We start from the raw sequence: 17,532 nt of genomic DNA on the forward strand, positions 1-17,532 counted from the left end.
TGGGTAAGTTCTCTTGCCCCGTTTTTAGTAATTTTGGTATTTTTAAAACCGGGATATTATAATCTCTTTATTTGAGGGATTAATTTGAAAATTTATCAAAGTATGAAAATGGGTCATGGATGTATTATGCTGGAAATTAGAAATTTATGGTAGAAAATGAAAGATTTTTTATAGATAAACAACTTTTACAAAGTAATTTTTGATGAAAACATGATTTAGGGACTAAAATGAAAAGTTGTAAAATTTGTTGAAAAATTTTGAAATTTTATGAATACATGTGCTGGAAAATTTGTAATGGGGATTTTTCTAGGCTTGGAATAGGGAGTAATTTGCACAAGTTTCATTTTCCAAGCCTAGGGACAAAATCAGAATTAATGGAAAAGTTAGGGGCAAAATGATAATTTTTCCTAGGACGTAAATTGAGTCCATTTAAATATGAAATGTATGAAATTTATGGTTAAATTCATTTATATAGATCCAGTCAACACTAATTCAAGGTTAGATCGAGGAAAAGAAAAGATTTCAGATTAGTAGACTTTTACGCGAATAAGTGTCGAGGTAAGTTTGTATAACTTAATCCAGATGTAAATATGTTTAATTGAATATTGTGTTGTATGGAATGTGATTTATATTGATGTACATTACTTGAATGTTATAATGAGAAACTTAATACATGCTTGAAATGGTGATAAAGGGTTAAGTCCCGATTGAATGTTGAATTTCGATGATTGTATGCGCTTTCCCGAAACAAATAGGGCCCTACATTTGTTGCGGACGGGATTTAGCTCGGATGAGTAATCCCAATGACGTTGTCATAGAAAGGATTTAGCCCGAATGGGTAATACCGATACGTTACCTCGCGAGCATACGTTTCGGTTAGGGTTTAGCTTGGATTGGTAACCCTAATTGAGCTCTTTTGAGCATATGCTATATAAAGACTTTAGCCTGGACTAGTAATTCTGTTATACGAAAAGTGGCTCGAGAGTGTGTTTCTTGGTTAAGTACCCTAAGGGGTAACTTTGATAAGTATTTCTAGATTACTGAATCGTACACTTCGAGTGTACTATTTAAGCCTTCATTGGAATTTCAATGATTCAACGGATATAAAACTCTTGACATGGCATGAAAATCTTGAGATGATATAATAATGACTTGAAAGAATATTGCTTGATGAGCTAATCTATTTTCACTTAATGTGTATGGAAACTTTGTGACTAACATGTTTGATTGAGTGTATGTGATTAGGCAATTTAGCCAAATGGATGGGAACATAACATTGTATGCCCAGATTTAATAAGCAAGATTCCGTTATACGAACTTACTAAGCATGTAATGCTTAACCCATTTTATTTTCCTCTATTTTATAGTGCTAGGAAGCTCGTGAAGGTTGGAAGATCATTGGAGCATCGTCATACTATCAACTAGCATTTTGGGTATACTTAGTAAAATCATTTTGGTATAATGGCATGTATAGGAAAACTTGGCCAATAGAGACTTGAAATGTTGTTTTGTAACTTATCCATTGGAATGGCTAGTAATGGTTCTTTTTGTTATTTTTAAGTAGGGTATTATGATATATATACACATGTATTAAGTTGAGTACATATGATCAAATGTTGTTATTGCCTAAGTTAAATCAAGATAAGTTTATAACCACCTATGCATGTAATGGTATGCCTTGTTAAATGATGAATTTACCTACTTTAAATGCCTAGAATGGTTGGTATTGGTTGTGTGTTTCAAATGCAGGTCTCAGGTGAAATTTTGGGTGAGAAATGAAGTTAGAAATGGCTTCATTTTGTCCACACGGACAGACACATGGGCGTCTCTCTAGAACGTGTTGACACGGCCTAGTAACACGGGCATGTGGTTAGGCCGTGTGTCCCCTGCACCTAAATTTGAGAAACAGAATGCTCAGAATTGGGCACAGGGGCAGAGACACGGGCGTGTGTCTCAACCGTGTGTGTCACAAGGCCTAGAACACAGGCGTGTATCTTGGCTGTATGAAACCTGCACCTAATTTTGAATTGAATTAATTAACCGCATGGCCTAGCAAACTGGCATGTGGCATGATTGTGTGTAAAAGTTAGAGAATTACACAGGGTCGAACATGGCCTCCAACATGGGTGTGTCCCAGGGTCACACGACCATGTCCCTTAGACCACATGGGCGTGTGAGCCCTACACCTTGGAAAATTTTTGTAATTTCACGAAAAATTCTTAGAGGTCTCAATTAAGTACTGATTCGATTCTAATGCTCGTACTGGGCCTTGAGGGCCTGATTAAGGCACGTTATGAATGATCTCGATAAATGAATAGTAATTTATGAAGCTTAATGGAAAAATGTTTTGAATGTTCTGGTAATGCTTCGAAACCTTGTTTTGGCGATGGGTATGGGTTAGGGGTGTTACATTTAGTAGTATCAGAGCTACAGTTTAGCCGATTCTCGAATTTGACGTAGAAAACACGAGTTTATCTATATATGCCATTATATAAATTGTGATAGTGTGATGACTCCTGATCATTTTGAATCTATTTTCATATTGTAATGTCATCCAACCAAGCTAGAGCTGAATCCAAGGAAGTTGAGAGCAATGCTTCTCCTTCAATTCAAAGAGTTTCATCTGCGTCTGGTAGTGAAAGGCCCATGTCTAACGATTGAAGTGAGGAGGCAGAGCAGACCTTCTTTCAAATAATGAATGAATGATTTACCCAGTAGTTGAGAACAAACCTTGCTGTAAAATGACCTCCCTCATCTGCTCCCCAACCGATTCTTGAGGTACCACAGGGTGCTGAGCTTGTTAGAATTGGTAAGCCTCCGAAAGATAAAATCTGCAAGTATGATGTAGAAGAATTTAGAGCTACCGCAGATGATGGTCCGGAAAGGGCCAAGTTTTGGCTTGAGAACACTACACTGAGTTTTTGATGAATTGTCTTGTACACCTACTGGATGTCTGAAATGTGCAGTATCCTTACTAAAAGATACAACTTATCATTGGCGGAATACCTTAACTTCAATGGTACCGAGAGAGAATGTCACATGGGGATTCTTCCAAGCTGAATTCAGGAAAAAGTATGTGATTTAGAGATTTATGTATTGGAAAAAGAATGAATTTCTAGAGCTCAAACAAGGAAACATGACCTATCCTAATATGAGGAGGAATTTGTTCGACTGAGTAAGTATGCCAGAGAATGGGTTTAAACCGAGGCTGAAATGTGTAAACATTTTGAAGAGGACCTAAATTAAGATATCAAGTTATTGATTGGGATTCTCAAAATAAGGGAATTTGCAGTGCTAGCCGATCGAGAATACAAAATGGAGGAACAGAGTAAAGAAAAGAAACAAGTCAAAAGAGAGGCTCAGGTTTCTGGAAAAAAAACCATGAGTAAGTCACAATCATTTGCTTCTAAGAAATTCAAGAAGTATTATGATCGTGTGACCACCTCTACGGGATATTCTGGAAGAGAGCTGCGCTCTCAACGTTCTAACCCGAGGTCTTCATCTCCATCTGTGACTAGTGTGGGTAGTGTTGGTAATCCCAAATCGAAATGTAAATATTGTAACAAATTTCATTATGGAGAATATCGGTCTAGAAGTGGAGCTTGTTTCTGATGTGGTTCACTTGGCCATTTTTTTCAGGGATTGTCCCGAAAGAGTTGAAAAATGAGATAGAACTAGCTCCAAAATCGAGTAATCCTATCTCGAGGGGCAGACCACCCCGCCATCCCGGCAATATTGTGGTAGTCGAGGTACTATTAAGTATACTACAGTTAGATTTGAGGCACGAGCACCTACAAGGACATATGCTATTCGTGCTAGAGAAGATGACTCTGCACCAGACGTTATTACTGGTACATTTTCTCTACTTGATACTGATATTACTACTTTGATTGATCCTGGTTCCATACATTCATATATATGCACAAACTTAGTGACTGTTAAAAATTTACCTGTTGAATTCACTGAATTTATGGTTAAAGTTTCAAACCCCCTAAGCTAGTGTGTTATGGCGGATAAAGTTTGTAAGAACTGTTTGTTGATGGTAAAAGGTTATTGCTTTTCAGCTGACTTGATGTTATTGTCATTTGATGAGTTTGATGTGATCTTGGGAATGAATTGGTTAACCAGATATGATGCAGTGGTAAATGGTAAGTAGAAATATATTGTATTGAAATGTGAGAATGGTGAATTGATTCATATTGAATCTGATAAACTGGATGGATTACCTAATGTGGTTTCAGCAATATCAGCACAGAAATATATCAAAAAGGGTTATGATGCTTACCTTGCATATATGCTGGATACTAAATTATCTGATTCAAAGATCCAATCAGTGTAGGTAGTATGTGAATTCCATAATGTATTCCCAGAAGAATTACTTGGTTTTCCACTAGATAGAGAAGTGGAATTCTCTATAGATCTTGTTCCGAGAACAACATTGATATCCATAGCACCTTACAGAATGGCTCCTATTGAATTGAAAGAGCTAAAAGTACAGTTTCAAGAGTTGCTTGACAGAGGTTTTGCTCGACCTAGTTTCTCACCTTAGGGTGTGCCGGTTCTATTTCTAAAGAAAAAGGATGGTTCATTGAGGCTGTGTATTGATTACAGATAGCTCAACAAAGTTAAAATAAAGAACAAGTACCCGTTGCCTCGTATTGATGACTTGTTTGACCAGTTAAAGTGTGCTATTGTATTTTCAAAGATTGATCTCCATTCTGGTTACTATCAACTACGGGTAAAAGAATTGGATGTGCCAAAAACAACTTTTAGAACTAGTTATGGACACTATGAGTTTCTTGTGATGCCATTCGGCTTGACAAATGCACGTACAGTGTTTATAGATTTGATGAACAGAATTTTTAGCCCGTATTTGGACAGGTTTGTAGTGGTATTTATAGATGATTTTTTGGTTTACTCTCGAGATGAAAATGAGTATGCTGAGCTTTTGAGAATAGTATTGCAAACCCTGTGAGAGAAATAATTGTACACCAAATTCAGTAAATGTGAATTTTGGCTATGGGAAGTTAGTTTCCTTAGGCATATTGTGTTTGCTAAAGGTGTCAGAGTAGGTCCGAATAAAACTTTAGCCATTGTTAATTGGAAGCCACTGAAGAATGTGTCTGAAGTTTGAAGTTTTCTGGGACTAGCTAGTTATTATCAGAGATTTGTAAAAAAAAATTCAATGATAGCTTCTCCGATAACTCGTTTGTTATAGAAAGATATGACATTTGAATGGACGGATAAATGCCAGCAGAGCTTTGACAAATTAAAGGCTTGATTGATAGCAGCACCTGTGTTAGTCCAGCCTGAATCGGGTTACAGTGATGTGTCACTGAATGGTTTAGGCTGTGTTTTAATGCAAGATGGTAAGGTAGTAGCCCATGCTTCACGACAGCTAAAGCCACATGAAAATAACTACCCGAAACATGATCTTGAATTGGCAACCATAGTGTTTGCATTGAAAATCTGGCGGTATTACTTATTTGGTGAAAAATGTCACATATTCACTGATCATAAAAGTCTGAAATACTTGATGCCACAGAAAGATTTTAATATAAGACAGTACAGATGGCTTTAGTTATTAAAACATTATTATCTTGTTATTGAATGCCATCCGGGAAAAGCCAATGTAGTGGCTGATGCTTTGAGCAGAAAATCTTTGTATAATTTGTGAGTAATGAACACCCGATCGTTGTTGTCTAAAGATGGTTCAATCATAGCTAAGTTAAAAGCTAGACCAATGTTTTTACGAAAGATCTCTGAAGCTCAGAAAAATGATAGTAAGTTGCAAGCCAAATGGGTACAAAGTGAGTTGACTCCTAACTCAAAATTTTAGATCGAAGCTGATGGTTGTTTGTTATTCAGGGGCAAAGTATGTGTACTAAATGATTTAGAACTAGTATAGAAGATCTTAAATGAAGCTCGCAGTGGTAACATGTCTATACATCCTAGTAGTAATAAAATGTACAATGATTTGAAAAAGATGTATTGGTTTCCAGGAATGAAACGAGGTATTTCTGAGTTCGTATCTAATTGTTTGATATGTCAGCAAGTAAAAGCTAAACAGAAGTTGCCTTCTAGACTATTACAGCCAGTCACGATACCAGAGTGGAAATGGGAAAGAATTACCATGGATTTTGTAACAAGATTACCCCTATCTCTAAGGAAGAAAGATGCCATTCGGGTAATTGTTGATCGGTTGAAAAAGTCTGCACACTTTATTCCGGTATGTTTGGATTATTCCTTGGTTAGATTGGCTGAATTATATGTTCCTGAGATTGTCAGATTGCATGAAGTGTCTGTCTCCATTATTTCAGATAGAGATCCTCGGTTTACATCTCAAATCTGGAGCAAATTGCAAGAGGCTCTAGGAACTCAGTTACATTTTAGCATTGCATTTCATCCCCAGATAAATGGTCAATCTGAATGGGTAATATAGATCTTGGAAGATATGCTTCGGTGTTGTATACTTGAGTTTGAAGGTAACTGGGAAAAGTAATTGCCTTTAGTTGAAGTTGCGTATAAGAACAGTTATCAGTCTAGTATTAAAAATGACACCAAATGAAGCCTTTTATGGTCGTAAATGTAGAACTCCATTGTATTGGACAAAACTCAGTGAGAAAAAGTTACATGGAATTGACTTGGTCCGAGAGACCGAAGAAAAGGTAAAAGTAATTTGGGATAGTTTGAAAGCAGCCTCTGATCGTAAAAAGTCCCACGTTGATTTGAAATGAAAAGAAATAGAATTTCAAGTCGGTGACAAAGTATTCTTGAAAGTGTCGCCTTAGAAGAAAGTTCTCCGGTTTGGACGCAAAGGAAAACTGAGTCCATGGCTCATTGGACCATATGAGATTACTGAAAGAATTAGGTCGGTTGCATATCGGTTAGCTCTACCACTAGAGCTTGATCGGATTTATAATGTTTTTCATGTGTCTATGCTATGACGATATCGATCCGACCCTTATAATGTTATCTCTCCGATAGAGGTAGAGATTCAGCATGATATGACATATTGTGAAGAATCAACCAAAATCTTAGCTCAGGAAACAAAAGAGTTAAGAAATAAAAAGGTAGCTTTAGTAAAAGTCCTTTGGCAACGACACGGTATAGAAGAGGCTACCTGGGAGCCGGAGGATACCATGAGGAAGCAATACCCGAATCTTTTTTACTGGTAAGATTTTCGGGACGAAAATACCTAAAGGAAGGAGAGTTGTAACAACCCATTTTTTAGTGAAATTAGAACAGTGGTTTTGGGACCACAAATTCGACCCAAAAATATGATTTATTTTTATTTTATTATATGGTCCGTATTATAATAGGCATGTCGTGTAAAAATTTTGACATGAAAATTTCTTCGATTAAGTGCTTAATTATGAGAAGGGTTAAATTGCATAAAATGCGAAAGTTGAATTCTAGTAGCTATAAATGTAACACCCCTTACTTGTATCCAAAGCCAGGATAGGGTTCGAGGCGTTACCAGACTTAAACGTAACCAATCATACAAAATCGGGCCATAAAATTTTTGTTCAAAACAAATTTCTTGATACATGTGCAAACTATCCCTTATATGAGCCTACGAGGCCGAACACATACATCGGGGATGGTTCGGGATTAAACTGGGACTAAATCGAAGTTTACAGAACCATTTTTCATTAAACTGAGTTATTTTACTATTCATATTCCAAACGTATTTATAATGTCCCTCTATTGGGCTCAATTCTCATTAAATTTCTTATATATAGACAATTTCACATCATGTAATTATATAACATATAGCAACCATATCTCTGTATTTTAAATACATTTTCATAACAACTTGTCCTGATTTTATACTATTTTATATTTCAACTTTACTCATCAAAGTATTTGAAATATTATCTTTATGCAAACAGTACACATGAGGTACATAATTCCATAATTATGAATGAACATATTTATAAAACATATTCCATGTTCATATATCATAGTCTCATGTCTCCATATATCATTGACCATCATTTTTATAAAACCAAGTTCTATACGATTATTCCATGTCGGAACTTTATTCATTAAATCATTTGAGATACCAATTCATACGAACAGTACACTCAAGATGTACAAATATATAATCACAAATGAATTTATTCATTAACCAAGTTCTATACTCTTGTCTCATCAACTTGTACTTCCTTATATGACATAGTTCCATGTAACACTTACCAAACATTGTCAAATTAGTGAACGTCTTACAGAACTGAGTACTTCGTTTCCTCGATGCCATAGCCCAGCTATGGTCTTACACGGAATCATATAATCACATACCGATGTCATAGCCCAGCTATGGTCTTACATAGAAGCACATAATCACATCACACCGATGCCATAGTCCAGCTATGGTCTTATACAAAAATCACATTCACATGTTGCCATGGTCCAACCATGGTCTTTTCCGTCAATTCGTCTTAGCCACTAAACGAAAGTACTCAACCCTGAATTCTACTCAATTTGAACATTTAATTCAAACTTTATACTTTTACATTATTTACAATTTATTAACGAACATATGAAATAAAACATTATATCATTTCTAATTCAACGTTTATCGATTATAATCGGGCATATGATCAATTTATACACAATTCATTCATATATTTCCTCCTCCTCCTCTCCATTCCACATCCTTAATGTATATATATCACGCTTATAAGTAACATTATCTATAATTTCACTATTTGCTTATATGTATATTCAAAGCTGTCTATTCGTGTCATATTCACTAAATTATTTTTATCTTGAGATACAGAACTCCAAATTAAGATTCTCTTGATTTTTTTAAACTAGATTCATATATCATTTTACCATAAAAATTTCTAGAATTTATAGTTTAGCTAATTAGTACAGTAAAATCTTCAAATTTATCCCTATCCTGCTGTTTGACAGCTTTGACCTTTCTTACTAAAAATTAATTATCTCTTAAGACAGAATTTGGATGATATTCTTGTTTGCTTCTCTTGAAAATAGACTCATTAATTATTTAAATATACAAATTTAAGCCCCTAATTATTTTTCTCCAATCTTCTCCAATTCTTGAGGATTATATCTCATGATTTACAATTCCATTGCTTACATCGTTTCTTCTATGAGAAACTAGACTCAATAATATTTAATTCCATATTTTACTCATCTTCTAATTTGATTCCCAAAATTTTGGTGATTTTTTAAGAGTTAGACTATTGCTGCTGTCCAAAACTGTTTTAGTGCAAAATGTTGATTACCATTTTTCGCCTAAACTTTTAATACATGAAAATTTCATCCCTAGGCTTGGAAAATGAAATTCCTGCAGTTTAATTCTTATTCCAAGCCTAATTATTCTCATACATACCAATCACAGCCTATGAATTCCATGAAATTTCAGAATTTACCATAGATTTAACACTTTTCAATTTAACCCCTAAAACATGTTTTCATCCAAAATTCTTTCAATTTCATCATCAAATAACAAAAATCATATGAACTTATCGATGGTAACTTCCAAAATTTTCAACAAAATAAAAAACTAATAGAATACTATGTTGGACCTAATTGTAAAAGTCCAAAAATATAAAAATTTCAAGGAAAAAGCAAGAATTGAACTTACTTGAAGCTAAAATATGAAAGATCAGCTCAAAACCCTCTTCCATGGTTGTTTTTTGATAGAAAGTTGAAGAAACAATGGCCTAGAAATCCTTAAAATCAACTTTGGCCATGTAACTTTTGTTAAAATTCCAATTTTGTCCTTTTTCACATAAAAATCTTTGATTTTTTTCACGCTATGCCACCTTAACCATTTTAAAATGGCCCATTTTCCCTTTTAGTCCTTCCTTATTTAATGGTTAAGCTATTTAATCACTTTAGCAAGTTTTGCACCTTTTCAATTTAGTCCTTTTTATCTAATTGACTACCGAAACGTTAAAATTTTTTGACGAAATTTTAATACACCTTATTGACACTTCGTAAATATTCATAAAAACATTTATGGCTCGGTTTATAACATTGAGATCTCAATACCTCTTTTTCTCAATTTCTTAACCAAATAAATCTTTATGAAACACAATTTACTATTTCAAAAATCTTTTAAAAGCTACATTTGGCTCGTAAATATTGAATAATATAATTTACGAGTTCATTTGCCGAATTTGGTGGTCTCAAACCACTATTTCCTACATCGCTGAAATTTGGGCTATTACAATGCATAGTCTCATTGAACCATCCTTCTTCTTCACAAATAGCATCGGTGCGCCCCACGGAGAATAACTAGGTCTCGCAAAACCTTTATCCGTTAATTCTTGCAACTAAACTTTCAACTCCTTTAACTCCATTGGAACCATCCTATACGGAGAAATTGAAATAGGTGCAGTACTAGGAATTACCTCAATACCAAACTCAACTTCCCTAATTGGAGGGAATCTAGGCAACTCTTCCGGAAACACATCTGGATACTCACATACTACCGGCACTGACTCAATTTTCAATTCAGACTCTTTTGTATTCAACACAAAGGAAAGATAAGCTTTACAACCCTTTCTCATACATTTTTAGCAGTCATAGAAGTAATCACTATAAGCAAGATATCTGATTCATCTGATTCAACCCGTAGGATATCCCCATTTTTGCTTTTCAGTTCAATAAATTTTCTTCCACAATTTACTATCACATCATGACCAGTTAACCAATCCATACCAAGTATTATATCAAATTCATCAAACAGCAAAAGCATAAGATTAGCCAGAAAATAATGACCTCTAATCATTAAAGGACAATTCTTATATACTTTGCCAACTAACACATACTTGCCTAGAGGATTTGACATTTTTATCACAAATTTTGTAGACTCAATAGGCATATTCACACTAGACACCAATTTCACAATGAATGGTAGATCCCAGATCAATCAAAGCAATAATAGAAGTATCGTAAAGAGAGAAGTACCCGTAATCACGTCAGGAGATGAAGCCTCTTCGCGAGCGTGAATGACATAATTCCTCGCAGGTGCTTTATCCTCAGTCCTCATAGCTAGACCTCTAGGTGCACTCTTGCTACTTGCTCCATTTCCCAAATTTTTCTTTGGCTTCCCTTTAGAACCTATATTACTAGATCTTGCACTCTAAAATTTCTCTTTCTCAACCATCTCAGGACAATCCTTGATAAAATGATCATGTGATCCACACTTGAAACATGCCTGGTTATTCATCCAGCACTCACCGGGGTGACGTCTACCATAATGTTGACACTCGAATATATTAGGTTGAGTGTTACCCACACTTACTATCGAAGTAGTCTAAGCCTATGACATGAATACTGTTTCTCATGGTTTCTGTTTGAAAAGCCAACTAAAGCATTTGATAGTGTATTAAACTCTCTTGGTTTCTTAGATGAGGATTGAAATGACTTACCCATCTGTCTCTTCTTCAAATCTCGAGACTCTAACTCAGCTTTCCTTTTCTCTTTAGCCAATTCCTTGGCCTTACAAGCTCTCTCTACGAACACAACAAATTCTTTTAGTTTAAGGACACCCACCAAAAATCGGATGTCTTCGTTTAAGCCATCTTCAAATCTTTTAAACATGATGGCTCAGTCAATACACATTCTTGAGCGTATTTGCTCAGTCTCACAAACTCATGCTCATATTCTGTTACCATCATTCAGCCTATTTTAACTCGAGGAATTCCTTTCTTTTCCAATCAATAAATTTCTGGCCAATGTACTTCTTACAGAATTCTTCTTGGAAAAATTCCCAATTAATTCTCTCCCTTGGTACTTCCGACACAAGGGTGTTCCACCAGTAATAAGCCGAGTCTCTCAGGAGGGACACAACACACTTCATGCATTCTTCAGGTGTGCATGATAACTCATCAAATACTCTAATGGTATTCTCGAGCCAAAACTCTACCCTCCCAGGGTCATCATCTATACAAGCTCAGAACTCTTTGGCCCATTACTTTCGAATTTTATCCACTGGAGGTCTATTCAATCTCATAAAATCCATACCTTGGGGTGTTATAGGAACATGTTGAGGAATAAGTAGGGGTGGAGGGGGTTGAGCATTTTTTCGTTTGAACGAACTTCGTATACCAGGCATTCATCATATGGAAGAAGGCTTCCCTAGCCTCTTCTCCTCCCCCTGACTCATGGTCATGGGTCGACTCTCAACTGGAGCTGCCACTTGAGTGGGAGCCGGTGCATTACTTTCTACATCATCAGCTTCAGCTTGATTGGGATCCACCACTATATGAAACACAAATTAAAAAGGTCAGGAGTCGTCACACTGTCATAATTCATTTGTGTCATGTATAGCTAAACTCGTACACATGCTACGTTAGTCTGAGAATTGACTAAATCGAAGCTTTAATACCACTAAATGCAACACCACTTACCCGTATCTGACATCGGAATAGGGTCCGAGGCGTTACTAGACTCAAACATAAACATTCATACAAAATCGGGCCATAAATTTTTTTCCCAAGTTAAAACCATTCTTACACAAGCATATTGTCCCTTATAAGGGCCAATGAGGCCTAAAACATACATTGAGTGTGGTTTGGGACAAAATCGAGAACTTCTGGAACTTTTGCAACACTTAGAAATTTTTCTTGTTTTGGAGGGTCACACACCCGTATGGGTAGGCCGTGTGATTGCGCACGCCCGTGTGGCTTGAGACAAGCCCGTGTTCTCAGCTTGTGTAACTCTCTGTTTATGATTTCATCAACATAATTAGGGTCACATGGCCAAGTCACACACCCATGTGCTTAGGTTGTATGGCGAATTAAATTTCAAAAATCAAGTGCAGACTTCACCCGGTCTGGGCACACGCTTATGTCTTAAGACTGTGTCCTTCACATAGCTGAGACACACGAATGTGTCTCTGCCTGTGTGTTTACTATTGGACATTCTATTTTACCTAATTAGGGTGTAGGGGACACACGGTTGGATTACATGCCCATGAGGCAGACAGTGTGTCACACATGGTTTAGACACATGCTTTTGTGCCTACCCATGTGGACAACTTTGAGGCTATTTTCCCAAGCCTTTTTTCACCCTCAATAACACATGCACACTTAAATATCTCAATGACATCCTACATGGCCTAAATGAGCACTTACACATTTCTAAACATGGCTCATGCATATTAACTCCTTATCTATTTATGTTTGCTTAAGACTTCATATTTTATTTATACCAAGCTTACCAAATCACATGCAATATGTAACATTAATTTACTTCCATTTTATACATTCATGCCTTAGTTATTATTATGCTATTTACTCACAATTCCATCATCAAACATCCATGATCATATTCACAATTCATCTATGCCAAATGCGTTTAACCACATCATGAGTGACCATAGCACATGCATGTATGTATGAATATGATTACATCTCCACTATGAATATGGGCTATATCTCATGGCCATATACAAAATGAATCATCAAATCATTATAAGCCAACACATTTGGCTAAACCAATATGACATACAAAAAAAGACCAAGTCCCTATACATGCCATACTCAAAATACCTGAATTCACTATACTCAAAAGATTAGTTTGATAGTGTGAATCGAGTTCCAATGTCCTTCAATCCTCGGGCTAGCTTGGCGATACTATAAGAAAATGGAAAAGAGAGGGAAGTTAGTGTAACATCCTGAAATAAGGCCTAGTCGGAATAGTGGTTTCAGGACCACAAGTCTGACATTAAAATAATTATTTCATGATCATTATGAGGTCTAGGATATGAAAACAAGCATGTGTTAAAGTTTCATGAAGAAATTCTATGTGTAAGGTGTCTAATTAGAAATTAGGGACCAAATTGAATAAATTGTAAAACTTGGATTCTAGAAGAAATTTGTATGAAATTGCTTTGGAATATTAATTAGAGGTCCTTAAAGAGTAATTTTCTCAATTTCTAAGTTTTTGGAAGAAAAATGGGCATGCATGGAAAATTTGGAAAGGTTAGTAATGAAGGGCATTTTGGTCATTTGGTTAATTAATGTAATAAAAAGGGAAAATCTAGCAAAAATTCACTCATTTTCTTCTCCATGTTGTCGAATTTGAAGGGGTCTCCATAGCTAGGGTTTTCCAACATTTCAAGCTGTAACACCCCTTACCCGTGTTCGACGCCGGAATAGGGTACGAGGCATTACCGGACGTAATCACTAATCATCGTATAAAAATCGATTCATAATTTCACTCTAATTTAAAACTTTTTCAAACACATTCAAGCTATCCCTTAAAAAGAGATTACAAGGCCCATATCATGCTTTAATTCAACCACATACATAGGCAAACATGTACATTCATAAATTGCATCATTTAATTAATAACATAATCAAGACTATCTACATTAAATGACTTTATACAATAAAGACCTTCAAATAACATAGGTCAGTATTTTAAGCCAATTCCTAGCAACTTAATAACAATTAAACGAGTCTCCATGCATGCCAAAGACTTAAAATACTTTAAAACCTTTATATATCGATCAATAGTTTGATAGTGTGATTTAACCTCCAGCGATCTCCAACTCGAGCTAACATTTGCAACATTATAGGTAAAAGGAAAGGAAGGGAGTAAGCATTATAGCTTAGTAAGTAAGTATGTAAATATTGATAAACAATACATTATCATACTTTAAACAAAGTCACAATATGTTTCCGGAATATTACCATCACAAACACACATACTTTCACTATTACAATCATAAACAAGTTCAAAATAAGCTGTCTAGCAGAGTACCAGCAACTAAATTATTTATTTTTTGAGCTACAAAAATCCAAATTACAAAATGTTAATTTTTATTGAAACTAGATTCACATATATTCTTACCATAAAATATTCAGAATTTTTGGTCTAGCCAATTAGTACAGTTTATTCATTGAAGTTACCCTATTTCACTGCTCAACTGTTTTGACCACTCTTCACTACAAATAAATTTTCTCCTCGTACAGAATTCAAAGGATGTTATTGTTTATTTAATTTGAAACTAGACTCATTAGGAATTTCAAGAATATAAATTATATCCCCTAATTATGTTTGTACAATTTTTAATGATTTTTCCAAGTCAGAACAGGGGATCACGTAGTCATTCTAAACCAGTCTCTCAAAAACTTAAATATCTCATAATATAGAATTCCTTTGCTTGCTCTGTTTTTGTTGTATGAAAATAGACTCATTAAGCTCTAATTTGATATCTCATTCAGTCTCTGATTCAATTTATACTATTTTTTTTGTAAATTTTTAGAGTCACATCACTGCAACTATCCAAAACAATTTTATTGTCAATTTTGATCTTTCACACTTCAATTGTATTCATCACGTTCCCATAACAATCTTTCCAATTTCCAATCACATATCGAGCATATTGCTCATAAGTTACACACGTATATAAGTACACTTATCATCACAAAGTCATACACAATTTCATTTAATCAATTTCCCAGTTGAACGCTTCGGAATAATAACAGATACGCGATGGTATTGCACACAACCCACCTTTAAAATCGAAGCTCTCTTGTACACATAGTGGCCTTCACTTAGCACCACCCATGTGACCTAGCCAGTTTATCTCGTAGCTCTCTTATCTATATGGTGTCCTTCACCTGGAACCACACATGCGACCTAGCTACATATATCCCGTAGCTCTCTTGTCTACATGGTGTACACATAGTATCACCCATGCGACCTAGCTACGTCATAATATCTCGTAGCTCTCTTGTACACATGATGTGCACTCAGCACCATACATGTGAGCTAGCTACATACCATCTGCATCATCCAATCTTTCCGAAGGTTCAACTGGGATTTCTCTCTCTTTCTAATACTTGATTCCATACTTCCAATAGTCAATTATGATTCAAAAATAAGCTACAATACATAAAATATGCTGAAATACAAAAACATAATAAAGATAATGTATTATTTACATACAAACTTACATACTTTCTCATTTCCATGTCGAATTAATATTGAACATTTAAATCATCATAATTATACTTACTTTCAACACCTCGGCAATCATAGTAAATATATCAATTTTACATTGAAACATGCATAAATTAATGCTTATTATACATATGAACTTACCTCGATACTAAAACGACCATTTTACCAACTTTCTCGATTTTTGATTTTTCTCCCATTCTAGATTCAAATCTCGTTTTCCGGGATCTAAAACATCATATTTTACTTATTTAATTAATGTACTATTCAAAACAGTCCTTAACTTAAACTTTGGCAAAATTACAATTTTGCCCCTAAACTTTTGCATATTTACACTTTTGCCCCTAGGCTCGGGAATTAAACTTCATCCCTTATTCTTATGTTTTATGACGTGCTGATAATTTTTCCCTTGACAACATCAAATTCTCACTCTAGCACATAGTTATGAACAATAACAACTTTTACCGATTAAGCCGTTTTAATCATTTTTGCTTAAAACTGCTTAGCAAAAGTTGTTTAACATAATTTCAGCCTTCATATTCTACCATAAAACATCAAAATAAGCACATTTCACCTATGGGTATTTTTCCAAATATGAACCCTAGCTTAAATTATTGCTAGAATAAGCTTAATCAAGTTACCAGGATTCCAAAATCGTAAAGAACTTGAAAAACGGGGCTAGAATGGACTTACTATTGAGCTTGGAAAGCTTGAAAACCCTAGACATGGCTTCCCCCATGCTAATTTCGGCCTCCATGAAAATATGAGTCAATTTTGGCTTTATTTTCCCTTTTTATTTCTTTTAATTACCAAATGACTAAAATGCCCTTAAGGCCTTTCTTTAAAATTTTGTCCTATTCATGCCAATTTTTGTCCAAACAAAATATAATGGTCTAATTACCATTTAAGGACCTCCTATTTAAACCCCCATTTCAATCAAGTACTTATGAATTAGAACACATATTTTGCAACTTTTGCTATTTAGTCCTAAACTCCAATTAAGCACTTTATCAGTAAAATTACTTAATAATATTTTTACACAATATTTTAATCAATAAATAAACCTTAAAACTTAATCGGAATAATTTTTTTTAAATTCATATTCGTGGTTCTAAAACCATCGTTCCGTTTAGGCCCTAAATCAGGCTGTTACAGCAACTTCTGCAAATAAGCCCTAATAGGCAAATTAAACATGCAATCTATAAAATTTCTTATCAATACTCTAACACATGCATCTAATCACTCAGTAAATCATAAAAATTAATCAAAATAAACTTTTTTATCTCAAATTTGTGGTTTTACAACCACTATTCCATTTAGGCCCTATTTCGAGATGTTACACAAGCTTGATAGTAAGTGTTCCCTAGCGTCGTTTTTAATGTTCTTTGTATTTTTGAAACCCTCGTAACATGCTCTATCCATTTCTACCCATATTTCAAGCTAGGGTTCATGTTAGAAATTTGACCCATGCATGAGATAATTGTTCTTTGATGATTTATGGAGGATTATGGAAGTGGGATGTTGGATAAACATCTTTTTCTAGGTGATTTTTCATTAAAACACCAAAAAGGGATC

The sequence above is a fragment of the Gossypium hirsutum genome, chromosome A03 (genome assembly GCF_007990345.1).
Source record: "Gossypium hirsutum isolate 1008001.06 chromosome A03, Gossypium_hirsutum_v2.1, whole genome shotgun sequence".
NCBI classification, from domain to species: domain Eukaryota; kingdom Viridiplantae; phylum Streptophyta; class Magnoliopsida; order Malvales; family Malvaceae; genus Gossypium; species Gossypium hirsutum.